Raw genomic sequence first — 24547 nt, 5'->3', positions numbered from 1 at the left:
TCCAGGTGCAGCACACACACACACACACACACACACACACACACATACACACACATACACACTTACACACAACACAGCACCTTCTGGCTCAAGACAGAGCACATGTCCTGCCAAGCACTCAGGTGGTGTTTGCCCTAGACCAGACACTGACCACCCACACACACACACATATACACACACACACCTACACACGCACTCACACACACACATCTACTTTGCTTTGGCATTTATGATAAAGCAGACAGTCCAATGCCTGGTGATCGAATGACATTTCAAAGGGATGTAAAATGGGGCATGGTTACGTGAGCTGTAGCCTGTTATGCCCAATTGGCCCCACAATGTGCATACAGCAAGGGTGGGGGTGGGGTGGGGTACCTGTGAGTCTGATCTACGATTGATAGCATGAGCGAGCAGGTTAATTCACCGCCCTGTCATGTTAAGCACTGTCTAGTAAATCATGGACCAGTTTATGTGGAGGGAAGAATATCGCTCTCTCTCTCTCTCTTACGCACACACAAACATATATAAACAGAGATTACCCCTGTGGTGGGTGAGAGGATGACAAGTTTACTTTGCTCTGCTATGCTTTTCCTGCATCTTCTTCATTATCGCTACATGAGGCCAAATTGGCAGCAAGCCCTTTAAAAATGAACACTGACACCGACTGTTAACAAAATGTGACTGCAGGCAAATGCAACTGCAGGCAAATGTTGGCAAAACAATTCCATCTCTGCAAGTCTTGCTCTATCAATAATACATGAGAGTGCCTCCTTTACCGTGATTAAAGGTGATGTATTTAAGTGCTACAGGTGCTGCATTGCTAAATTGTGCTTTCACATTCTCATTAGTAAAACATGCGTACCGTCTGAAAGGGCTTCCTCATAGAAGTGATCATACCCAAGAATAAAAACAGGAGAACACTAGGAGAATATCCACACAACCAAATGTGTCAGTCTGACCAGGCTGAAAATAACCTCAACAATAAGATGTTATATTGTTATGTAGTTATAAGCAGAAGAAGAGTGGACTGCTACTGTAACATTTGTCACTGTGGCAGCTCACAGTTTGAAGCGTGTAAATCAATGAGCTGTTGTGATTGTTGACATTTTTAGGGGATTACAGTTGTCTCATTTCTACATCTTACATTTCCTGCTCCTGCACAGTCAGCCAGCATTGACAGGAGCCCTGACAAGGACTCTAATGTCCATCAGACGATGGCCAGAGCTGGGTGAAAGGCCACATCCAATCAGCAGCACCACCGGACAATATCAAAAACCAGTGGGCGAAAGGAGATGGGATTGTATGGCAAGCAGTGTCATTGAAGGAGGAAGTGAAGGAAGACAGAATGAAAGGTTGAATCTCATCATGATTCTCGCTTTTAAAGATGAGTCACCACAGGGCAGATTATTGCACAACATTCAGGACAGTGGGTACAGACAAAGGGAACAAGTGCCCCTAATCACAGAGAAATTGAACAGAGAGATTATTGAGTCCCACCAATGATGAAAAGCAATGACCGCGAGCAAACATGAAGGTGGAATGAGCTCGCTTAGATGGAAAGAGGAAACAGGAGAATGTCGCTTTAGAGGGGCTGGCAGGGAGGCACACACATGGTAGCGCAAGTTGGTGGTTGAAAATGACGGGGGGGTTGGCCAGCATGCTGGCATCATTTACCTGCATCACCACCTGCTGCCATGCTAGCGGTTGGCTGGTAGGGGGGTTTGGAGGCAGGTTTGCGTGCTCTAACTGCAGAGTGACGTTGCGACGCTCCTCCTCAAGGGCTCGCGTCAGCTGCTCAAAACGCGCCTCCTGCTCTTTCACCGAGGCCAGAATGCTGGCGGCCGAGCGAACATCATAGTCCTCCATGTCCAGTGTTGGTTGCAGTTGTACAGATCTTCCAATTTGGGAAGGGAGGGAAGAGAAAGGGGAGGAGGGGGCACCATGTCATTAAAGACACCCAGAAGGCTGGGTGAGCGGCATGCCTCAAATTCAAAGTCAAGTACAAGACTTACTTATTAGCCAAAATGGGAAATTGATGATACAGCACAAGCAACATGAAACCAACATGACACATCAAAATGGAACAATTATGATGGTTGACTGGATGACTGGGAGGTAAGGTCATAGTATAGAAAGAATCTGTTACAGTCAAATGGGTTCAAGTTAGACTGCACCAATACCCTAAATGGACAAGCTCAAATTCTTCCCACAATTTACATGGGGAAGTTTCTGATACTCCATGCCCAGCATAGCAAAGACTTTAAGCTGAAAGGATTCGCTGCTGGGTGCTAATTATGTTTTCACTTTCAGAGGTTTGAGCCTCTCTTGTAATTAAGACAATCCTGGCACCACAGAAAAAATTCAATACAGTTTTGCCGGGACATCTGCAGCAAAATGGAAATATGGTCCACCAATTCCAAGTACAACAAAGGGAATGACACAGCACAGTGCACACTCACAAAAACAAAGATTCTTGTTTCTGGACATCCAAAAGGTGGAAAGGAATGATCGCACCCCAGAATGAACAATAATATCCAACGTGGCGGAATGGCGCTGTTATTGGATATAGTCATGCACAGAGCCATAATGCATTGTGACACACAAGCACGGTTGCAGGCACAAATCCAACACATGCAAGCTTCCCACAGCCAGCCACACGGACACCAGCGCCTGGTATCACATATATACACTGTACATCATGATTTCCAGATAACAGTTGCAAGCCACAGTGTGTATCACAGTCACACACACCCTGATATCCATAACTGATGGTGACATGATATCAAGGGGGTTGACGGCACAATAACAAATGGGGTTGGAAATACCAATCCAGAACAATACAGACCTAGTAGATAAGCAGGCTGAGAGGTGTTAGAAAACAGACATCCCCCACTCTAACAGAAGCAGAAGGATGAGACAGCAAGAAGAACAGAGAGCTAGGAGAGAGGGGAAAGAAAGACAAAGGGAAGACAAAAGAGAAAAAGACAGAGGTTAAAACAGAAATGAAAAGCAACACACAACATATGGTTAGAATAGAATAATATAGAATATACTTTAATGTCCCTGTAGGGAACATTTTTTGGACTCCTGCAGTTCTTCCAACTGCTTTGTATTTGACTTTATGGTAAACCCAAATCTCATCAAACAGGTACACAGTATCATCTATGTACATTTCAAAATAAACATCTATAGTTTGTTCACTATATATTTATTTATATATTTGCTTTAGTTTATTATTTATTTATTTATTTTTACTGTTGTCATAAATTACCTTTACTCAAAGCACATGTCTATTTTTAAGGCTAGGTTTTCAACCTAGCAGGGATCTAGACCCCAATTCCCATAATTTCTCTGTGTGTCAGTTGAGTAGTAGTGATCTGATTCATCTGTCTTAGAATATTTGCCACTAAATTACAATCAACGGAAATGATGAGGGTCTTTTGCTGGGTCCTGTATTATTACTTAATTTTGCAAACCCAATAACCAGACAGAACATTGATATTGATGTATTCTGTTCAATGGCAACATCTTTTAATAATAAATACCAATGCTTGTACGTTATCTGCACGTGGCTACTACAGAATGGTTAAGGATCAAGTCATGGAAAATAAACCGGGGTTGTGGTATGGTTAGGGTTAAAACACTTGGTTAAAGCTGCAGCAGGTAATTTCTATAAAATGCTTTTATGTCATATTTGCTGAAAATTTCATTATATCCTGACAGTAGTACATGAGACAGACAATCTGTGAAAAAATCAGGTTCCTCTGGCTCGTTGTAGTGCTCCTAATGGCATTTGCAAGAATCCACAGGGCCTGGATGAAAATCAACCAATCCGGCCTGTAGTAGTAGTGCTAGTAGTTTACTACATACTACACAAAGAAGAAGGGCCTGTGCATTTTTTGCCACAGTGCCCCAAAATGTGGTAATCCAGCCTGTGACTATTTTACAAAACAAAACAATCAAGCAACACTTTTATCAGACAAAGCACAAGTTACGTGTCATTTTTGTATGTGGGTGTGACATAATGTTCTGGCCTTGGACTGGACTGCTCATGTTTTTTAAGCAATTCAGCCAGTCAGCATAAAGACTTTTGAATAACAAAATAACTGTGGTGAGATGACTCCTTGTCTCCAAGATGTCTCAGATTGCGAATTAGATCTTTAAAACAGAGATGTAAGGTGAGTGCTTATTTTGGCACTAAAATGTTAAAGAAGAAGGTATTTTACAAAAACCAAAAAATTACACAGAGTCAGGAGGAACATTATATCAAAGCATTTTGGATATTTTCTAGCTGATCCTGTCACTGAAACAGACAAAGATTGAGGAGGGGTGGTTTGGCTCAGCAGGGAATGATCAATGCAGATGCAACCATTAGAATCTCAAACAGGTCGGATTACAGAAACAGAGTGTGTGTGTGTGTGTGTGTGTCTAAGTGTGTGTGTACGCATACACAAGATTCATTTTTCACTATAGGACCTGGTGAGTGTGAGGCCCTCATTCCCTTTGAAGCACACAATCCCTCTTTGATGTTTGTTGCGTGCTGATCATTTATTTATCTGGAGTGGAGTGGAGTCTGACACCACTCTTCCTTCACTCTTTCTCACAAAGCAATACATGCTGAGGAGCCTGTGTTTTCAAAGTTAAACTCCACATCCATGTGAATATATTTATCCCTGTATGAGAATATAATGTCATACTATTTAGCCAGTTTTTTCATTCTCACACCAGAGATCTACCCTTCCTTCTCACTAAAATACTGGCATGAGTTTACAGTCATCAGCTGGTTATTCAGGTTCAAAATGGAAACAGTGCTGGGTAATGATGACTACTCGCAAAAATAGCATCCTTTTCTATTTTCAAAGCCATCCACTACTTGACATAACCGACAGCAATAGATTACCATAAGCCATGTTGATTGGACATACTTGATGACGGACTCTAATGATTCACACCCCTAGAGGGTTGGGGGCCAACGTAACCATTGCTTCCTGAGTCATAAAGGGAATAATATGGCAGGCATGTCAGCTACGCCCCACAGCTTATCATTAAACACCAACTTCTGGGCCTACTTAAAATAGCACAGGGAGGGGAGACTGAAGAATTCCCCTCCGCAACCATGACAGCCCTGGTTATTTTTTTTAAAGCTTTGGTTCAGCAGATGTTTGCTAATGGCCCGAGTCAGAGGGGATAAAAACACAGCCAAGGTCTGCACATTTAACCCCATTCTCAATTACCACACGCTCTAGTTAGTCCAAACTTGTGTCATTGGTGGATGCCACCATTGGAAGTTTATGAGTGGAGGGGATGATAACTAATCAAAGAGATGAAATGTTTAATTAGCGAAGTGTGTTAGATTTGACTACTCCTAAGGCATAAACATATTTAATTAAAAGGAAAAACAGGTTCATATTCCATGTGTAGAGTAGATGTGGCACCTCACTACCAGCTGCTGCAAGGCTTTTCCTCAAGTATAAATGCACTTCAGCACAAACCCTCAGCTCTAAAAATAGCCCAGTAATAAATATATCCACACACACACACACACGCGACCACAATTTTGAGTGTGGATCGGCAGATGAGATGCAGCGTTCTCTCACTTCAAAGGCTTGCTGGAAAATCCAGTAATAAATCCTTGGCACCTTATTCATCAGGTCCTCCCCTAAAACAAATCTTCCAATGACAAGACCCTTTGCCATCATACCCCTCTCTGTAGCAAACTGGCAAGCATTTAAATGATGTTATTCTCAAGAACAGCCTTAAATGAGTAAGCAGCTAGAGGTCTGGTTATCTTGCTATATGACACCACAACTAAATCACAAAAATAGGGCTGCGAGGGAGAAGAAAGTCCTATCTGTCTGAACTAAAACCTTGTTGATTCCCCTATTGCCAAGATAAACATTTGATCTTCTGCCTCTCTTGTTCCTTTGGTATCCTCTGGTGAAAAGCATTACAAATGGACCAAACAAACAAGTATAACATGTTTAGAGAGCTTTAGAGATGCTGGTACGTACGTTTTAACAGAACCATGTTTGTTGTTTCCCCCTGTTTACAGTCTTTATGCTAAGCTATGCTAACTTGCTGCTGACTACAGCCTTCAATCTAAAGGGCATGAGAGTGGTATCAATCTTCTCATTTAACTCTCAGCAAGAAAGCAAATTAGAATATTTCCCAAAATGTAAACTATTGTTTTCACTTTTGTCTCATACCAGGAATAGGAGCGGGGACAAAGGAGGACTATAGCTACTGATGAGGCCGCCCAGAGAAGAAGCGGTGTGTCTTGAGTGGTTTGAGTAGGGGGTTATTAGGGGGATAGGGGAACAGATTGGGAGGTAAAGGGTGAGGATAATTGAGTGTGACCATCAGTGCCCGATATTGAGTTAGAAACATTCACCTGATTAGGGACTTGGTGGGTGGTGGGGTCCTTCCTCCCCCCTCACCACCAATTTACCCCTTTCCAGAGGGTGTAATTGCAGCTCAAATTAATTCCTTGTCTAAACCCATCTGATGCCCATCTGAGGATGCAGCTCTCAGTGGCACAGTTGGGGACTTAAAAACACCTGCTCCTCTTCCTACTGTGTGTGCATTTGCGTGGATGTGGTGGTGGAAGCAGTCTTTAATCTACCTGTGTTAACTGTTGATGATAATACTTTCATATAGTAAAAAGGCAAATAGGTGATATAAGGGGGTATTGCTCTGCCTTAAACTGCCCTTTTCAGAGCCACTAATATTCAGGCTCTTAAGAGAATTTTTCTCCTTGGCTAAGCTGTCCAATATGTCAAAGCTCTTACAGAGAGTGACTGTCAGTAAAGTGATTCATCATAATTACAATATGCCGTGTTGGGAATTTCTGCTCACCAACAGGAAAGTTTTTATGAGTTTTGCGATTCGTTAGAAGCACTACTCATGAACATTAAAGTCAGCTTGAATTAGTCCTACTCATGAGAAAAAAACAAAGCTTTTACTCATCACTGGATGACAGACATGACAATTTCAGGTAAGTGTTGCCATTTTCAAAATGTTTTTAAGAGAGTATAGCAGCAAAGCAAAACCCAAGCCTTCAACTGTCGTTGAAAAATTTGAAATACTTGTTTTATTAATAACTTATAACACTAATATAAGGATGGATGTAAGTGGCAGCTTTTTCACAGTATTAGCTAAAAACACTATACTCTGTAGCTTACCTTGTAATTAATGGAAGATAATTGTCATTTCCAATAAATATCTAATAGTCTAAGTAGCACTGGACCATTACAATAAGTGACTAACTTATAAAAAGATGCAACAGAACATAAAAACAGAAATGTCCTGTCACCAGGAATGAACCTTCCTTCAATTTAGGATTCAAGTCATTGCTTTGAGGAACATTAAAGCGAGTGTTAATGCCCAGAGGGGTATTGTTCAGTGATGCTAGGATAAGCAAAGCTTAGCGAGGTGCATGGAGCCCATAGCTGATCACTTTCACAGCTAGAAGAAAAGAAATGCAGCTGTTGTTTACCATCCATATTTTATTTCATCCCTTTTCTTTGAACCGCCTCGCTATGTGGAGGATTTCAGGCCGGAAAAAACTGACAAACACACACACACACACATAAACAAACACATACAAACATACTTTTAAACGCAAATACACATCTTCGTTCATCTCTTTGAAGCTGTAACAGTTCATTAAGACTTATAGATAGTCATGTACTTTATCACAGCAGAAACACGCTACAGAATTCTGTATATGGGATATACAAAGCCTCTAAAATCTGTTTTAAATGCCTTCTCTTCCTTCCGTTTTACACCAATTCTTGAACAGGGACTATAAAATAAGCTTAAGATCAACTACAGTAAGAAGATCATGGTTTAGAGTTGAGTAGCATCTAGATCTTTATAAGGGAATGATTTTCCTAAAAAGCAATGCACAAAGCTTTAATAGACATAAACAGTCAGTATTTCAATTAGCCATAATGTACTCTGTGTCCTACCCTTTAAAGAGAAAAAGGCACAAAAGAGTCTTTCCAAGTTTTTAAAGCAGAGGTATACAAAACAGAGAAAGTCTTTTGGAGCACATAAGACATCCAAATGGTAATTAGGTGTGTGAGGTTGTATCTCACAACAGGTGACACTCCATTACACAGTTGAGTCTGTCTTTAGAAACTGAACAGAACAAACGTCCTCTCCTGTTCAGCTCTAAAATACAGTAAAAACTGTGAAAAGAACTAAAACCAATTTTCAACTGACATTTACCTGAGTTGATTCAACTGGGTGAATTATTGAAATCAGAGCATATTTCCTAAGGGAAAGAGCTCCTGAATGTATTGAAATAAAAATCATACAAGGTACCTTAGCGACAAAGTGAAGTGAAGTGAAGCTCCCTCAAGGAGAGATAACAGAGCAAGTGAAGTCTTGGATTTGCAAACCCCCCAAAAAACTGTCAGGAAATGTAATTACTGCAATGATGAGCTGAACAAAGTGATTAAAGGAGGCTGGAGGTGTAGAGAGAGAGGCGGGTGTACCTTTGATGTCGGTGAGTGCCGTCAGACCACAAGTAGACTGAGGACAAGCGTAGCTCTGTTAGAATCAACTCGTTTATTCAGTCCGCCTGGGGAGATCTGTGGATAAAAAACACAAGGACATGGAAAAAGTATTCAGCCAACCCGCTGACAGTGCATTGCTAATATAGAGCTCTTATGTAATGCAGAGACACATGAATTACAGTGGGTTCACAACTGTACTCTCTCAACCATCATACCCTCTGAACTTGGTAACGCTTCATCCTCTACTGCCCTTCATATGTTGTGTGCCACAAGGTTCAGTTTCAGGTTCACTTCTGCTTTCTTTTTTTAGTTTACATGCCTCCTTTTGGGGACATTATTTGAAAATCAAATACTGTTTTTTGTTTTAATACCGATGACACCCTGCTGTATGTACCCATAACACCAGTGCTGTCACTCTCATTAACTGCTGGATGTCCAACCATTTTCTGCTGCTAAACTACAGTAAATCAGAGATTCTTTAATTTGGCTCTCCAAACTCCATTGAGTGGATCCATAATAAATGTTGAGCATGTGTCTAGAAATCTAGGAGTCCTATTTAAATCCAACCTCAGTTTTGATGCTCAAGCCAATAAGGTGGTACAGTCTTGCTTTCTTCACTCAAAAAACATATCAAGTTAATATATCAAATGATGTATCCTGTAATCTGGAGAAAGTTATCCATGCTTTTATTTATACCACGTGTAAGCCAGAGTTCTCTCTCAATTGCATTTGGTCCAAAATGTGGCAACAAGGATGTTTATTATTCAGGGAAGCATGATCACATCACTCTTATTTTATCCTACCTTAAATTGATTTCAACATTTAAGTGGTTAAGTTCAATGCTAAATTAGGTCTAGCCCTAAAATACATCTGTGAACTCCCCTCAGAAACGTCTTTACTTCTTCTCAACTTTTGAATTCCTTGCATGAGGAATTTAGGATTACTACTTCTGTGAAGTCCCTTTGTAATATATATTTCTTCGTAAAAAGCATTTTCATGTGGTGCTGACTGTAGATTTGCGTTCTACTGATGACAAAAAACAAAACATTACCTCAGCATTTCTCCAAACACTAATATGCTCCAAAGAAACCCTAGATAATAATTATACAAATATGCATCAAGTAATAAAACATCTATTAGTGGTGATAGAGTAATAATAATAATTTCAGGCTAGGAACTTCACAAAAGGACTAGTGTACTGATCAATTCTTCACTAAATATATGAGGCAGAAGGTTGTCTGGCCAATATCTGATTCTTAATAATGAGGCAACACTTATTTGATACTCCCAACAAACCAATATGTCAGCTTGACCTTAGTATTCACACTGCACCACCTATGAAATATAGACATCACAGGCACATAGAAAGAAAAAAGACCAGTGTCCAATACTGCAGCGCAAATTGGTTTTGATGCTTCATACAATGGGATGAATCATTCTGCCATACACACCAACCTGTCCAGAGGCTCTGCTGCCTTTGATGGCTGAGAAAACAAAAGTCTGGCAGCAAAACCGCTGGATTGACTGTACCCTTGAAGATGTCACTGATGATGAAATCAAACATCCCCTTACGCACGCGTCCTTACAACCCAACTTTTATATCAAGTCTATGGGTTTAATGGGATGTAATGGTTCCTTAAAAATTGCCTCATACTTCAAGTAACACTTCGGTTTAGTGGAATATTTATTTAAAAACTGCAATTTCCAAAATGAGTTCATGAGCAGTTCATTCCAAATTATTAGCTGTTCTGCATATTCAACTGGGGTTAAAAATGATTCTTGATAGAAATGTTTAAAAAGTGCAAAGGTTACTTGTCTATTAGGTAGATTAAATATGAAAGAACAAAAGTTCCACATCCATATTAAGACATTCCTATGAAAACCCAAAAAAGTAAATATTGCCACCTGACCTCTCATGAGTTTAAACTGCATGTATTCATGCTTTAAATAATCCAGAAATGTGAACTACTGCTTTAAGCTTTAATGTATAGGCAGCTCTCCACATGATAAGTGTCTCCAGATGCAGCTCTGACTTTAGGCCAAATATGCATCAGTGAGTAGTGAAGCCATGCAATGTTTCATTAACTATGATCCGAAGACACCCACAGTGAGTTAGAAAAAAAAATCGATACAAAGTCAACTCTCCTCTCTAGGTTTTAGCTGGCTTTCGGATTAGAATATCTCTGCCTCTCTAGGGATTCCTGGGTGTGTTCACTTCAAGGACAGATAGGCTCTGAGCACCTTGGATTTCTGGTACAAACATCAAAGGTGAAGCTAAGCCCGGGCGCATTAGTTATCACCTCGTCTCTCTCTGTCTCTCTCTCTCAGGTTCTGGACGAGCCCTTACATCGGTCCTGAATGGAGATTATCTCGACACACAGTCACAGCTCACAGTAGCACTTTGATTAATACACATTTTATTCTACTTAATGTGATGCAATGCTCTTGTAAGTGAGTTTTTCCTTTGGTTTGGGAAGGTTGATGGTCAGTGATGATGAAAAATTAATGAATGATGGTTGTGCCCCCATCAGCTAAAGGCACTTAACCTCCCAGCTGATCCTGTGGAGCTGATCAGAGATCAATAGTGGGAGACTGTGATTATTCTGAGTGGCAGTCAAAGGTTTCTGTGGCTAAAGAGGTTTTGGTAAATGGCCAATTCTGACACAGCACTGACATACTGTTCAAGCATTAGAGGTCATAATGCTTCAAAGGTCAGTGTCTGGCAGCTCTTAGAAATAAGTATGGATAACAAGACAAGAAAGCACTTCCGCGTGTAAATGAAGATTTAAAAAAAAAAATCAGTGGCTATGCCTCAAGAAGATAGAATTGCATACTCCCAATACCCACATCTAATCAGACTTATTTACACAGCACCCAGTCAGATACATTTTCTCTGCTCGTGATTCTGTGTGTTGACAATCTACATCACTGCCCCTGATGCCACCACCATCATCTAACAGTAATAACTGCAGAAACCTCATGCAATATTTGTGCTTCATATCAGCGTCTGATACCTCACCTGCTGTGCATTATGCAGACAATTGCATATTCTATCATGACTTGTCCCCTGTCAACCCACATCGTTTGGAGAGCGCCCCAGTGTAATTCTGTGATTAATAATGAATGCAGAGCGAGGGTTAGCTAGCTGACTGACTGACTGAAGGGCTGACTGTCTGGGGATTGCTACACTGATGAAGGTCTTTCCTCAGCTGTCAGTGCCTCTGCACACTCACACAGAAAAACTGCAGTCACGAATAAATGACCAAGTGGATAAGCAGACAGTGCTTGCCTGCATCTGTGTATGCATAAAGGAGTCATTTCATAGTCCTCTCTGTGTGTGCAGGTTACTTGTGAATGCAGTACGCAACTTGAGTAATGGTTTGGAAAACTATGCACATTGTTAATGAAATGCCAAATGTGACAAATAAAATGTAAGTGGAAGCATTAATTATGTAAGGATACTGTATGTGTGGGTTGATCTCAAACAAGACCAAAATTACAAAATAGGTTGTTAGACAAAGCTTTCCAAAAGGACCCATACGGCGCTTTCTGATCTCGTGTCCCTGTCACAAGGGTGCTCCATTCATCAGTGCCTTCCAACACATCAGACAGAATATTACAAAGAGGATTCATATGAGCATTTTCTAATTTGCCCCCTCTCTATAAGCTGGGTTTGGTTAAAGGTTAGGCACAAAAATATTTTTTTTATGGTTAGGGGAAGATTGTAGTCATGGCTAAAGAAACTGTTTTACATGTTAGCAAAGACATTTTGATATTTGGACACTTCTCAGCAGCTAAATCCAGTACATGAGGTACTGTTGTGCTTCAGGTTTACATAGGACTCATACTATTCTTCACTCCTCTCTATCCTCAGTAATAAAAATAAAAAAAAAGTCTAATAAAACTGAAAAACTTATTGGAGCTGGTTTAGCTCTCTGTGCACCAACAATATTCCTTGACAACTCTGTATTTTCAAGTAATTGTTCAGCTGAAAGCAGAGCTAAGACACATTGTGCTGCAAATGCTTGTCCTGTGTGTGTGCAGGCTGTGTTTGAAGAGAGCAGCAGCTAATTGTGTATTCCGAATGAAAATTACAGTCCATCATCATTAGTCCAGACAAACAGGCAGGCTGGGTGGTTCGGGGTTTTAGTGGTTCGGGCTTTAGAATTCTGTGCACTCATCCTAGAGAGCTGACCTTGGCTGAAGTTCCTTTAATTTAAGGCAGGAAGAAATGATTCTGTCCTATCAGAACTTACCGCCTCTCCAGATGTGAATAAAGAAAGACTGGTAGAAAAAAAGAGGCCTGGCAAAGAGAGAAAGATTTCCTGCCAAAACAAAGTAGCAAAGCTCACTGAGAAGTTTGAAGGGTATAGGGGGAAGGAGAAATTGATTGGCCTGTTTGTTCTTCGGGCTGTGCACAGTTATAGGTTTTTTTTTTTACATATTACAGCAGGTTACTTTGAAAGTTGAATGTGTGATCAGTAATGAAACCCACAAGCCATGGCCTTGGTATTACAACTAATGATGACCCAGGTATTATATATCCAACGTGGGGAAGCATCTTGCTTCATGCATCAGTGTTTGAGCTCCCCACTGCACTCTTTGACCTTGTGACAGTAGCTAATAATAGATTCTCCAGAGAAGAAAAGACACCTCAGTTTCAGTAGTACATTGGTACATAGGTAGGTACAATCATATCCTTCAGTGGTGTATACAGCCCTCGATTAAGCTAACCACAGTGGTTTGAAAAGCCTGCAGGAACCAATCAGCTTGTTAAATTGTTCAACTGAAGCCGGTAGTCTGGATGTGGATATTTCTATAGAAGGGAAGGAAACTGAACTAGTTACAGAGGACTGAAGGTCATTAATGTTTACTTGAGAACTACATAGATTGGAGATTCAGTTATGCAGCTTGGTGCTACTTGCTTACAGAATGTAGTCTTTACACATAGTATCTCACCTCAAACTAGCCATAGTAGTTAGTTAGCCTGAAAACTGTCCACAGCTTATAATACCATAATAATGTGTTAAAAAAACAGGGATATTTCCTTGTTTTCAAGCTTCAGTCTTTGCTATTCAACTTTGTCAAAAAGCTTTCATTAAATTTATTAAATAAAGCATTTTCCAGTGAGGGAGTGCTGCTGTAAGAACCAATCAGACAATAAAATACAAACCAGAAAGGTTGGACTAAAATATAGATCCAGGACTTTAAAGCCTTATCAGACACCAAAACACCACACAACAAATATGTTGGCCAATCGAATAACTGCAACTGCAACAGCTTGGGTTACTGTATTGCATTTTTAATGCAGTGCTAATGTTGTTTTGAACACAGTTTAGTAGTCCTAAAACCCTCTGAAAAGTATTGATAATCCAAGATGCTGATAATCTGTTACAGAACAAGTCGATTTCTAAAAGTACAGGGTTTGATGGGGTTTATAATTTACATTTTTTTGTTTAACGTTTCATACATAGGCAGTCCATCCTCACATACTTTATATCTGTTCTATTGGTTGGCAAACATTTTGGTAGTATGACAGTATGTCATTAATTTATTTTTACTACAAATAACAACGTCAGACAGAAGCAAATCTGCCAACCAAGGAAGCACTGAGTTCAAATTCCAGCCCATCTTTATTCTGAGTGGTTGTGCCAAAAGAAAGCAAGGATGAAAAGCAATAACCTGCCGTATACACAGCTATCTTTCTGCCTTTCTGCCCGATGCCCTGGTCATGGCCGATGGGGTTAATAAGACCTCTGGCACAGTGAGAAATCGGTAACCACCTGAACCGTCTCAGTTTGCTGCTTGAGTCCACTCATCTCTCCTCTGACACAGAGTTATAACTGTCTGAGGAACAAAATTCTGATTTAGACTTGCCAGGTGAAGTTAGCAGGAATACGTTTTATCTACTGAACATTTACACTGATATGTAATTATTAGAGGCAGTGGAAGTAATAGCAGTGACAGTAGTGATATTTGCAGAACTACGAGCCTTCCTCAGTCATCCTAATTTTCCACATAAAGAACATATATTATTTATATATACATATAATATTTTGCTGTTGAAAGTAGAGTACAAATGAAGTAATCCAACCTCGGTGAAAAAAGCTGACACCTTTTCCGTCAAAATGATTAATAGCTCCAACCCAAAACAAATCCTGTCACAATTTGATGAATGGTAGGCAACGTAAAGCCCTTGGATGATAACACTTTGACATATCAGATAATCTCAGTTTTAGCAGCACTGAGTGATAAGATTCAGGTGATGATTGATTAAAGCATGGAGTATAGATTTTTGGAACTCTTTTAGGTGTGTGTGGGTGAGTGAGTGTGCAGGTCTACCCCAGGGAGGGTGATTGTGAATTCAACCCCGTCCACCCACAGCCTCGTCTGAAACATATGGAGGATCAGTCTCCCTGATGGAACAACAGAACCTGGCGAGAAGGAGTTTTTTTTTATGCGCTGCTGCTTTGAATAAAAGATCTGTGCTGGGATTTGCGCATGACGGGCAGCACCAACTCTGCACTTGTCAATTATGTAATGTGTACCATCGCAGCCTGCCGAAACACTTGCCTCTCATCGGTATCTACAAAGACAGCAGAAGACGTTATCTGGGGTATCAGAGAACGAGCAGTGGGAAAGAGGGACGGTGAGATGGGCAGAGAAGGAGGCAGGTGTGTGTGTGTTAGGGGTGTCAAAGCCGTGAAGAGATCAAACATTGTTCTGGGATGTTATCAGCTGCCTCTATTTGGAGCGGTGGTGAATAGAAGCACCGTCACACCAAGTAAGTCACACTTACAACTGCGTGTATAAATGACGTGGTCAAACTATGAGTCATCATAATGCAAAAAAAATTGATTACACTGTCAGAAAAGCATTTATTTACAGACTTTTCCCTTAATGGACCCTGACTGATAGGACACATATACAAAGGCTTTAAGCTATTATGTCATTCTAAGATGAAAAAGACTAGAAATTGACTCTAAGTGTGTTCAAGCGATGCTCTATATCCCAGCTAACATCACTGAATTAGAGGTGACCGAGATTCTTCCCACTTTGCCTCCCTTTCTTGTTTTTTCGCTATGGGCCACAGTTCATTACACAACAATAAACACTTTGTTTATGCCGATTACTGTGTAATTAAGAAGGACATATTGTTAGCAGTATCAAGCGGATGAAAACTCCAGGGGAGAACAACTGATTAATTGTTGACAATCCTAAGTCTAATTGCAGTTAACTGGGGAAAAAAACACAACAACAACACGGCCATTCATGTGGAGTGAGGCTTCAAACTGGATGTGTGTGTGCAGTGGACTTCCAGCGTGAAGGTCATCACACTGACAGCGACAGCTCTCGTCAGGAAGTCTGCCTTCATAATTAACTTCTGTCCCCAAAAAAGGAAGTGGTAATTACATCTCAGAATATAACATCTACATTTAACAAACTTCAGAAAGCTCTGGACTGAGAATTACTAATCAGTCGAAGCCTCTAACATCGACTGAGTGACGGTTTGGCTCTTGAAACCACTGCACTTTCCCCCGAGGCAGTAAGGGAATTCAGCCAAATGTAATTGGCCACCATCACATTTCTGTTAAAAAAGAAAGCAGCTATTTTTAGAAACAAGAGAACAATTTCCTGAACTGGCCACGGAAAGGCGGCTCATCTGGAATGAAACTGGCCACTGGAGACTTAAAGAACACACCAAAGCAACAACTACAGCGTCTCACAAGGGGCCCTTGTCTCTTTTTTAGTCATGTATGATTACACCGCTAACCCACAACCACCTTTCATTCCTGCAGAAAGAAAAACCCACTCATGAGACTTCCAGACGTACATCTGCATAGTCTCGGATTCAATTATTTGACTTCTGCATATTTCCATTTTCCAGCAGTAATTCACTGCTACAATGAAAATCCTCATCCGAGGAAGAGTTCAAAAGGAAATGTGCACTATAACAGATTCCATTTTGCATGATTTTCATACAGCTGGGACTGTAATAACCACATGCTGTGTGGTGGCCTACATGAAAACCTGCTGAAAGTTGCTGGATAGTGAAGATTTTAAAATAATAAACCCCATCAAAAAAACAAATTGTGTACCAGTCCATTTCTTTTTTTTTTACACTTCACTTCAACTGCTGCTGTGCCCTGTAGCCTCTCATACTTAATTGTAGACACAGGAGTGGTGTCCAATCTTATTCATCTAACTCCTCAACAAGAAAGAAAAAACTGTAGGCTAGGTGCAATTCCAGAAATGTCAAACTATATAAATTAAATATAAATACTTTAGCCTGCTTCACCTGCACTGTTATCATCAGTGTTATTCCTTTGCACCACTTTACTTTCAAGCTTCTGTGACACAACAGGGGAGGACACTGCACTCCGTTTGGAGAGGTAGAAGGAGATGGAGGGAGAGATGAAAACTATGGAGAACGGTATGTATTGTATCGATATTGTGCAGGCTGGGGCCGTGGCAGGAAGCAGGAAGGCCGATGAGAAAGAGAGGGGCTGATGGAAGGGTAACACACACTGCCTCTGAGCCGTCACTCTGCAAGACAGGGAGCCTCAATCCATCACTCCTCACTCTTCGGCACAGTCCTGCCTGCTCTGCTCCTTCACTATTGATGAAAAAAGTCTCAGACCAAAGCCCTGCATCTACTACCTTTGAGTGGGTTTGCAGAGTCATGCCTCAAATCAATCTAACCTAGATGCAGCTGAATTTAAATGTCACTGCTGTCAAACAAAGGTGATGTGGGTTCTGGTGTCTTTACACTGAGTATTATACTACAGCTTGTTCATGTGTGTCTGAGATAAAATCATAAAATTCCAGTTAAGTGAATAAAATCAAAACCAATATGCTCTTTTCCTCTGAGATCAATATGAACATTTTGCCTTACCTCCATCTAGTCCAGATTTGAACTGAGCAGGTCCCACAGTCTATGCCAGCTTGGCACTGAGATGCAACTCAGGGTTGCCCAGAGTTTTATAGCTATAATTTAACATCAAATGTCAGGGCTTTGCACACTGAGGGACAATTAAATCCTTGTTTACCCAAATGAATCATTAACTATTCTAGATAAAAACACTCTTTTCTGGTGAAGCGCTACTACCAGCCATTTTGTTTACAAAAAGGCTATTGTTAATAGTGTTTACCAGAGTCAGAGTGATGAATCCAAAGAATGCCTTTTGTAAAGATTTGCATCCTTCCTTTGTTGTGCTTTGTGTGTTTGCAGCTTATTTGGACCGGATGGAAAAACTGGCTGCTGCTGTGCGATAGGCGGCATGTGACAAACATGCATCAGCGCTGACAAACAACTATTAAAGACAGGAGAGATCGAGAGGCAAAGAGAAGTCAATAAGAGTGAGAAAGAGAGTCAGGCAGGCATAATTTCTGCCGCCAGCACTCACTGACATTGATGTGAAAGACCTGAAGTTACCTCGAGTACTAAGAAAAAAAGCCTTCAGCATCAGTGCATGACAGAAATTCGTCCTAAATTTAACAATCGTCAACAAAAACAAATCAACAAATGTCAGAAAAACAAGAAAATGTGTTTCGGGCAATTTGTCAGTGTGGAAGATCAAAAACATCTTACTGTACTCAAGCTTTGGCATAGGAGTTCTCAACCGTGTCAGATGAAGGCCCAGAGAGTGCAGCTTTTTTATTTATCTTTTTACTGCAGCTCTCCTGTCGCAACAACTCCTTTGAGCAAGGCATATAACCTCAAAAGCACGAGGCCACCTTCTCTGGAGCAGCTCACAGGTGTCAGTGTGTGTAAAAGCATGAATATGAGAGGGAAAAAACGAGCATAAAGCCTGTCCATGGATAAATATAGGAAAACGGTAAATTGCCTAAATAAAAGCCCATCAGACTGAGGCTCTCCAGTGAGTATTTAAAAATCTGTAGACCATTTTCTCTCCCTCATTTCTAGGTAATGTCCTCTTAATCTGTGCAAAGCCCGGAAGAATCTCTAAGAACTATCCAGGTGATTAAACAGTGCTTCCACTGTTACAATGGGGTGGAGCAGGCAGCTGATTTGGGAACTGCAATTAATATCTCAGAGATGAGTAGAGCCTTGTGGAGGTGGGCACGGACCTCACGGGGGGAAAAAAAGAACTGATTCCTGGGAAAATCCTGGATCAATGCACAGGAACAATAATATCATGCGAAGGATCGGGGGGGGGGGAGGGGGGGGTTGTTGATATGTTGATGTGAATCAATACTTCCTAAGCATCTCAGAGAATTCAAAGCTATTAGGCATCAAATATATTCTTGAGAGATAAAATGTGTGGGAGTGGGAGAGCAATTAAACTTGAAATTTGATCGAAGCACTTGTTTATGGCCATATTGTGAGCTAGAGGTCAGGTCAATACAGCCAGTGCAGGGAAGAAGACCCATGGGGAATGATACAGGTTTTGAGTTAGAGTTTAGCAATTTCCCTCCTTATTACTACCATCATAAAATGTATGTAATTAGCCATATTGCCTTCTAATTACTTAACCCACATTAACTGGATTACCATTCTTTTACTCGATGTGATATAGAGGGTCAAGGGAGAGTGGGGACCACAGTGAGGAGGTTTGCAGTAGACTTTGCTGGAAAGAAGATATCTGTCTTCAGTTTGCTCCAGTGTGTTACATTTAGGAGGATCTATTGGCGGAAATGGAATATAATATTAATAATTATTAAGTTAAGTTTCCATTAGTGTATAATCACCTGACAATTGTGTTTTCGTTACCTTAGAATGAACCGTTTTATCTACAGACGCCCAGACCAGCTCTAGGTGGGGCCGTTTGCGTTTAACTGCCATTGCGTTTCTCCTGCATGCTTGAAAGGGAAGCGAGGGAGTTGCAATCAGCAACTACACCACTATATGCCACTAAATCCTACACACTGGTCCTTTAATGTTGTCTTCAGTAGCAACATTCTAATGTATTTTAATGTAAAGCAGTACCACAAATGCATCTTGTCCCAGACTAGAGCAAGTGTTAATTATAACACTGACAGCTATGTCCTCTACAAATAATCGATCTGGTATTGTAACAAACAGTCTTAATGTCACAGCCACAGTCCACTCAACCTAATGTGATCATTTGTTCAGCACCCAGAAGACACTGGGAGAACGATGCACTGTTGAGTTGGCCTCAGCCCCGCTGTAGCGAGCTTGGTTGGTCACTGATAACAGGGCCGGAGCTGAAGGCAGAGAATCCCATTACAAATAGCTTCATTAGGTCTGTCAGATTGTGCAGCTGAGGCGGTACATCTCGATTGACCCTGCACTGCCTCGGCTACCCCCGGGGGTCAGAACGTTGCCCCCTCCTGGAATAACATACCACTGCTCTTTTCAAGGGGACTGTGTGGGAGCCCTGGCAACAAATGCAAACACACACACACACACACACACACAGCACAGCACAGCACAGCACAGTATGAGACTAAATAGAGTCACACTGCAAGAGGCTACATTTTGTGACACTCGACTGTTAAAGTGAAGAAATTCACACATATGAGGTTATCAAGATCACACTGTAAGCAGGCTCTAGATGAATTAAGCTAACGTCATGACTTTAATTACAGTTAAAATGTGCTTTTATAACGGTGTTAAACAGTGTGCATAACTCAGTTTCAAGCACTTCAAACTGCTGCTGGCCTATTTCAGCAACAACCTGGATCTGTTTTTGACTTGATGACAATCCTTGCAGAACTCACACAGTTTGGTTCTTATTTCCTTTACCTCTCAGCAATAACTACTGTTAATATAAATAGCCTTCTCAGACATGGAGTCTGTAACATTGTTGGGTTTATCTTTCTGTTATAGTAAAACAAACTCTTTTTATTTTGCCAAATATGTTTCGGTAGAAATGTGATGTAATTGCTGGCTGGATTATGTTCATTTAAGAGGATCTATAGGCAGAAATCGAATATAATATTCATAGCTACATTTTCATTAGTAAGATAAGATTGGTTTAACACCAGAATTCACTTGTTTGTGTATAATCACCTAAAAATAATCTTTATGTTTTCATTACTTTAGAATTAGGGTTTTTATCTACAGAGGGAGCAGGTCCTGTTCTACGCAGTCCTCCCTGTTGCTACAGTAGCCCGCAGTGGACAAACCAAACACCGGCCCTATTTAATATCTTTAGTGTTTTTCTTGGTCGCTGTAGTTTCTCCTACAAGATTGAAAGGCTGAGTTGTATTCAGATAGTTGCAGTCTTGTCACCGCTAGATTCCACTGAATCCTACCCACTGGTCCTTTAAGACCACAATCTTATAACACTCAATGAAAAACGTGATGTTTCTGACCAAAGCACAAGCAAATGAAAAACTACAGTCAATGTTGTCCATATATGTTCTGTATGAACATTTTAGGACTTTGCAGATATGTTTACTAAAATTCAGGGGCAATGCAATGTAGTTATGGTGGAAACTTAGTAGTCCAAAGATTTTCTGGAGACAAGGTTGTTAATTACACCATCAAACAGACTCAGCTTGTGTATCCTGTGTAGCCTGCAAAGTGTACCTTCAGAATTAAATCTGCAGCTTCAAAGTGACCTTAATTAAGGTGTACCTTCACACACATTCTAACCAATTAAGAAAGTTGTAGTCTTGTGCGTGCTTTTACTGACAATGTCACAGTGTTTAGACACACTTAAGGCATTTAGGAAATGCATTAGAATCAGTCAAAAGTAGGCAGATTGCTAAAATGACTCGGGGCTTCTTTTCAAACATGAAGTCAAAAAGTAAAATTGCCAGAATGTTTACAGATTACATGTCTCAAAAAGGATAAAGATGATTACTTATTTTACATGTATTTCAGGTAACCACTACACACAGTCAGGGGAAGGCTGGACGCTAGTACTCCAATAATTGGTTTATTCATGGTGACAGCGAGACTCAATCACAGAGTATCAAAGATATGTGTAAACAGCATAATCCAAATAAGCCCTTCACCAAGTATGGCCAATAGCTGGCTTACTCTGTGTATATTACCAAAGCTACTGTGATGCCGCACGCGCAGGAGGAGGAAGAGGAGAAAACCCGCAGGAGGAGGAAGAGGAGGTGGAGGAGAAAGAAATGAGCCGAGGCGTTAAGTGGCATTGATTGAACTAGAGCATGTCCGCCCTCATTTATAAACTAGGATAGCTGGCCACACGCTTGTGGACAATGTGTCTCGATGACAATGAGCAACGCTGGCACGCATCCCAGTAACACCTGTGAAAAACTGTCTAATCACACAAACACAGTAAACAAAACAGCAGGAAACAAAGCAAAACAAATAATCAAAGATTTACACTTAACAGGTACATAGAGAGTATTGACAGAATTGTAAGGAGGCCATTTGCCACATTTGGATTTGGAAAACTCTTTTTCAGTGCTGTGGCAATGTTTTACAAGAAACGTGATTACACACACAATGTACGGTATTGATTGGTAAAAAGGGGCTTCTTTGTGGTGCAAATGGCAGCAAAACAGTTCTAACAGGAGAGATAAGACGTCATTCAAGTCTCAGAGAAGACAAATCCAATCACAGGCACTGAATTACACTTGATTACAAAGATAAAGTTCAAACACAGATTTTAAAACAGAAATCAGCTTTCATCCCTGTATCATATTCCAACAATCAAATCAGATTGATGTGCTTCATGCTTTCAAAAACAACAGGCAGACAATATACTCTGGAATGTGGGATTGTATCGTTTTGCGTAAAGTAAATGAGCTGAATGATTCCTGACATGGAGTCAATAGCACAATAGCTGTCCGACACGGTAACCGGAATCAAAGAGCATTTTGGGAATGGCAATTACAGAAGTGTCTGGGGAAATAAACGGCAAACTAAGGACAAGGCTATCCAATTTCAAAATGATGCATGTACAGCATCCTTAAAGGAGCTAAAGCCTTAACGGTGAGGCTCTTCGGGCTAGTTCAGAGTCAGCTGCTGTAGGGTTTCACCAAAACTAAACACAAATTAGGCTCATATCTTGGCTGGGAAGGAGCCAGAGCGTGTTTGCTTAGACAGGAGGCCTCATTCTAATCACTTTGATCAAAGTGCTGACAGTTAAATCTGCAACAGATTTCTCAGACTGTGTAAGTCCCAAATGTAAGTTGATATAAACAAAGAACTCCTAATTAGCACTAAGCTCACAGAGGGTATGTGAAGTGACGGAGGTTGCGGTTCTCCTTCAACTTCTTCGCATCAACCATGCTTGGTTGAATCTGGCATCCATAAGTCGCAGTTATACAGCCGCCCTCGCTTGTTTTCCACACTCTGGCGTCTTACTTTGGGGCATCCTCCAGGGCACACAGGGCAGTATGGTGCATGACTCGAGATTACTGATGTGCAGTCTGGTTCACACAGGCTTCAACTCTTAGGGAGCTGCGAGGTGAGTTCATGCTGCATGTGTTCCCCGAAGAGTCAGACTGGTTCACCCCTCTGATTGACAAAATGGAGCATGGAGACACTTTAGTCTCCATGGTGCATTCAATCGCACATTTTATACAGAAACGTATCACTTTAACCACCAAGCACTATAAACATACAGGAATTAGTCTCAGGGACAATGGAAGAGTACTGTATATGCAGCCGTGGAAATTAGGTACATTTACTGAAGTGCTATACTTAAACACAGTTTTGAGTATTTCCATTTTCTGCTCCATTGTACTCCAAATTATAGCCTACTGGGAAATTTTGTATCCTACTTTTTACCCACTACATTTATTTGGAAAATGCGCTTATTTGCTGTCTTGCCCTGAGTTAAATGAAAGGATTAATGCCACTCCAGCAGGGGTTTGCTTAGCTCCTGTAAAGTATCTGAGCAAACCGTCACTTAGGTCAGCATTAGCATAAAAGCTGCCCAAATGCCAGCACTGCAGCCAGAGATGGTTAGCTTGGTTTATGAAATATGCTAAATTCTTGTAGATTCAACTATCCAACAGTATAAAGTAGTTAAAGTGAGCTCAATCTGGAATAACTACAATATCAATCAGTAATCTAATAATGTAATATAACAGTGAGAGCAGCAATTTTGCTGCACACTTATAATACTTATAAGGTTCAGTGTATAGGATTCAGTGGCATCTAGCAGTGTAGTTGCAGATTGCAACTTACTCACTTCACCCTTTCTTTCCAAGCACGAGGGAGAAACTATGGTGGCCACAAACGACCCTATCTAGAGCCATTGTTTGGTTTGTCCGTTCTGGGCTACTGTTGAAACATGGCTCAACATGGCAGCCTCCATGTGACCCACGGCGTCTGCAGGAATAAAAGGCTCATTTGAAAGTAATGAAGATTCTTATTTTTAGATGATTATACACGAATGAAAACCTATGAATATTATATTCCATTTCTGCCAATAGATCTTCCTAAATGTCACACACTGGACCTTTAAGATTTAACAATATTATATTTTAGGAAGTAGCTACATTATAGGATGGATGAGTCGTGCGATTTTCTAATGGCTTCGTATCTTTAAGGTAGATGAGTGAATACTTCTTCTACCACTGATGATAATGTCAGAAATGAACAGGCACTCAAGACAAAAAAAAAGAAAATGTTTTGGCTAATTTGGATACTAAATGCACTAAAGTTTGCTTTGCTCATAATGATCCAACTCAACACATAAGACGGCAAGAAGGCATTCATATAACAAAAATTAATAAATAACGTGATCAAGGTTTTTGAGTTCACTTTGCTCCTACTTCACTGCTTGTTTTCATTACATTTTTTTTGGCATTGAACAGTATTTCCTCAGTGTTTATGTAATTGGAATAAACTTTGAGCTGATCTCGCCCCAAATCTGATTAATTCCAAATGCATGTTGCACTTCAGCTCATTTCTTCCATGCTATTTAATTTCTCAACATCAGACATGCCATTTTATGTGTTATGTAAAGCACTTTAAATTGCCTTTTGTATGAAATGCTCTTTTCATAAAATTCTTGTGAAATGAAAAACACATAGATAATTATTGGGCCTTTTTGCATCACACTTTGCTGTCAGTTTACTTGTTGAGATGTCAAATATGCATA

The 24547-nt window shown here is 40.6% G+C and overlaps 1 protein-coding gene across 1 annotated transcript in view; it reads right to left on the bottom strand.

Moving 5' to 3' along the window:
• arvcfb (ARVCF delta catenin family member b) overlaps window positions 1–24547 on the bottom strand; it is a 198551-nt gene that overhangs the window by 116824 nt on the left and 57180 nt on the right. Inside the window, exon 3 of the mRNA XM_035658049.1 lies at window positions 8502–8597. The gene's annotated coding sequence lies outside the window, so the exon portion shown is untranslated. The remainder of the gene's footprint in view (window positions 1–8501; window positions 8598–24547) is intronic.

The sequence above is a fragment of the Morone saxatilis genome, unplaced genomic scaffold (genome assembly GCF_004916995.1).
Source record: "Morone saxatilis isolate NCDOM2014 unplaced genomic scaffold, NCSU_SB_2.0 Contig16, whole genome shotgun sequence".
Taxonomy (NCBI): Eukaryota; Metazoa; Chordata; class Actinopteri; family Moronidae; genus Morone; species Morone saxatilis.
Note: the sequence above shows the minus strand (reverse complement) of the source record. Positions and strands in the feature narration are given on the sequence as shown.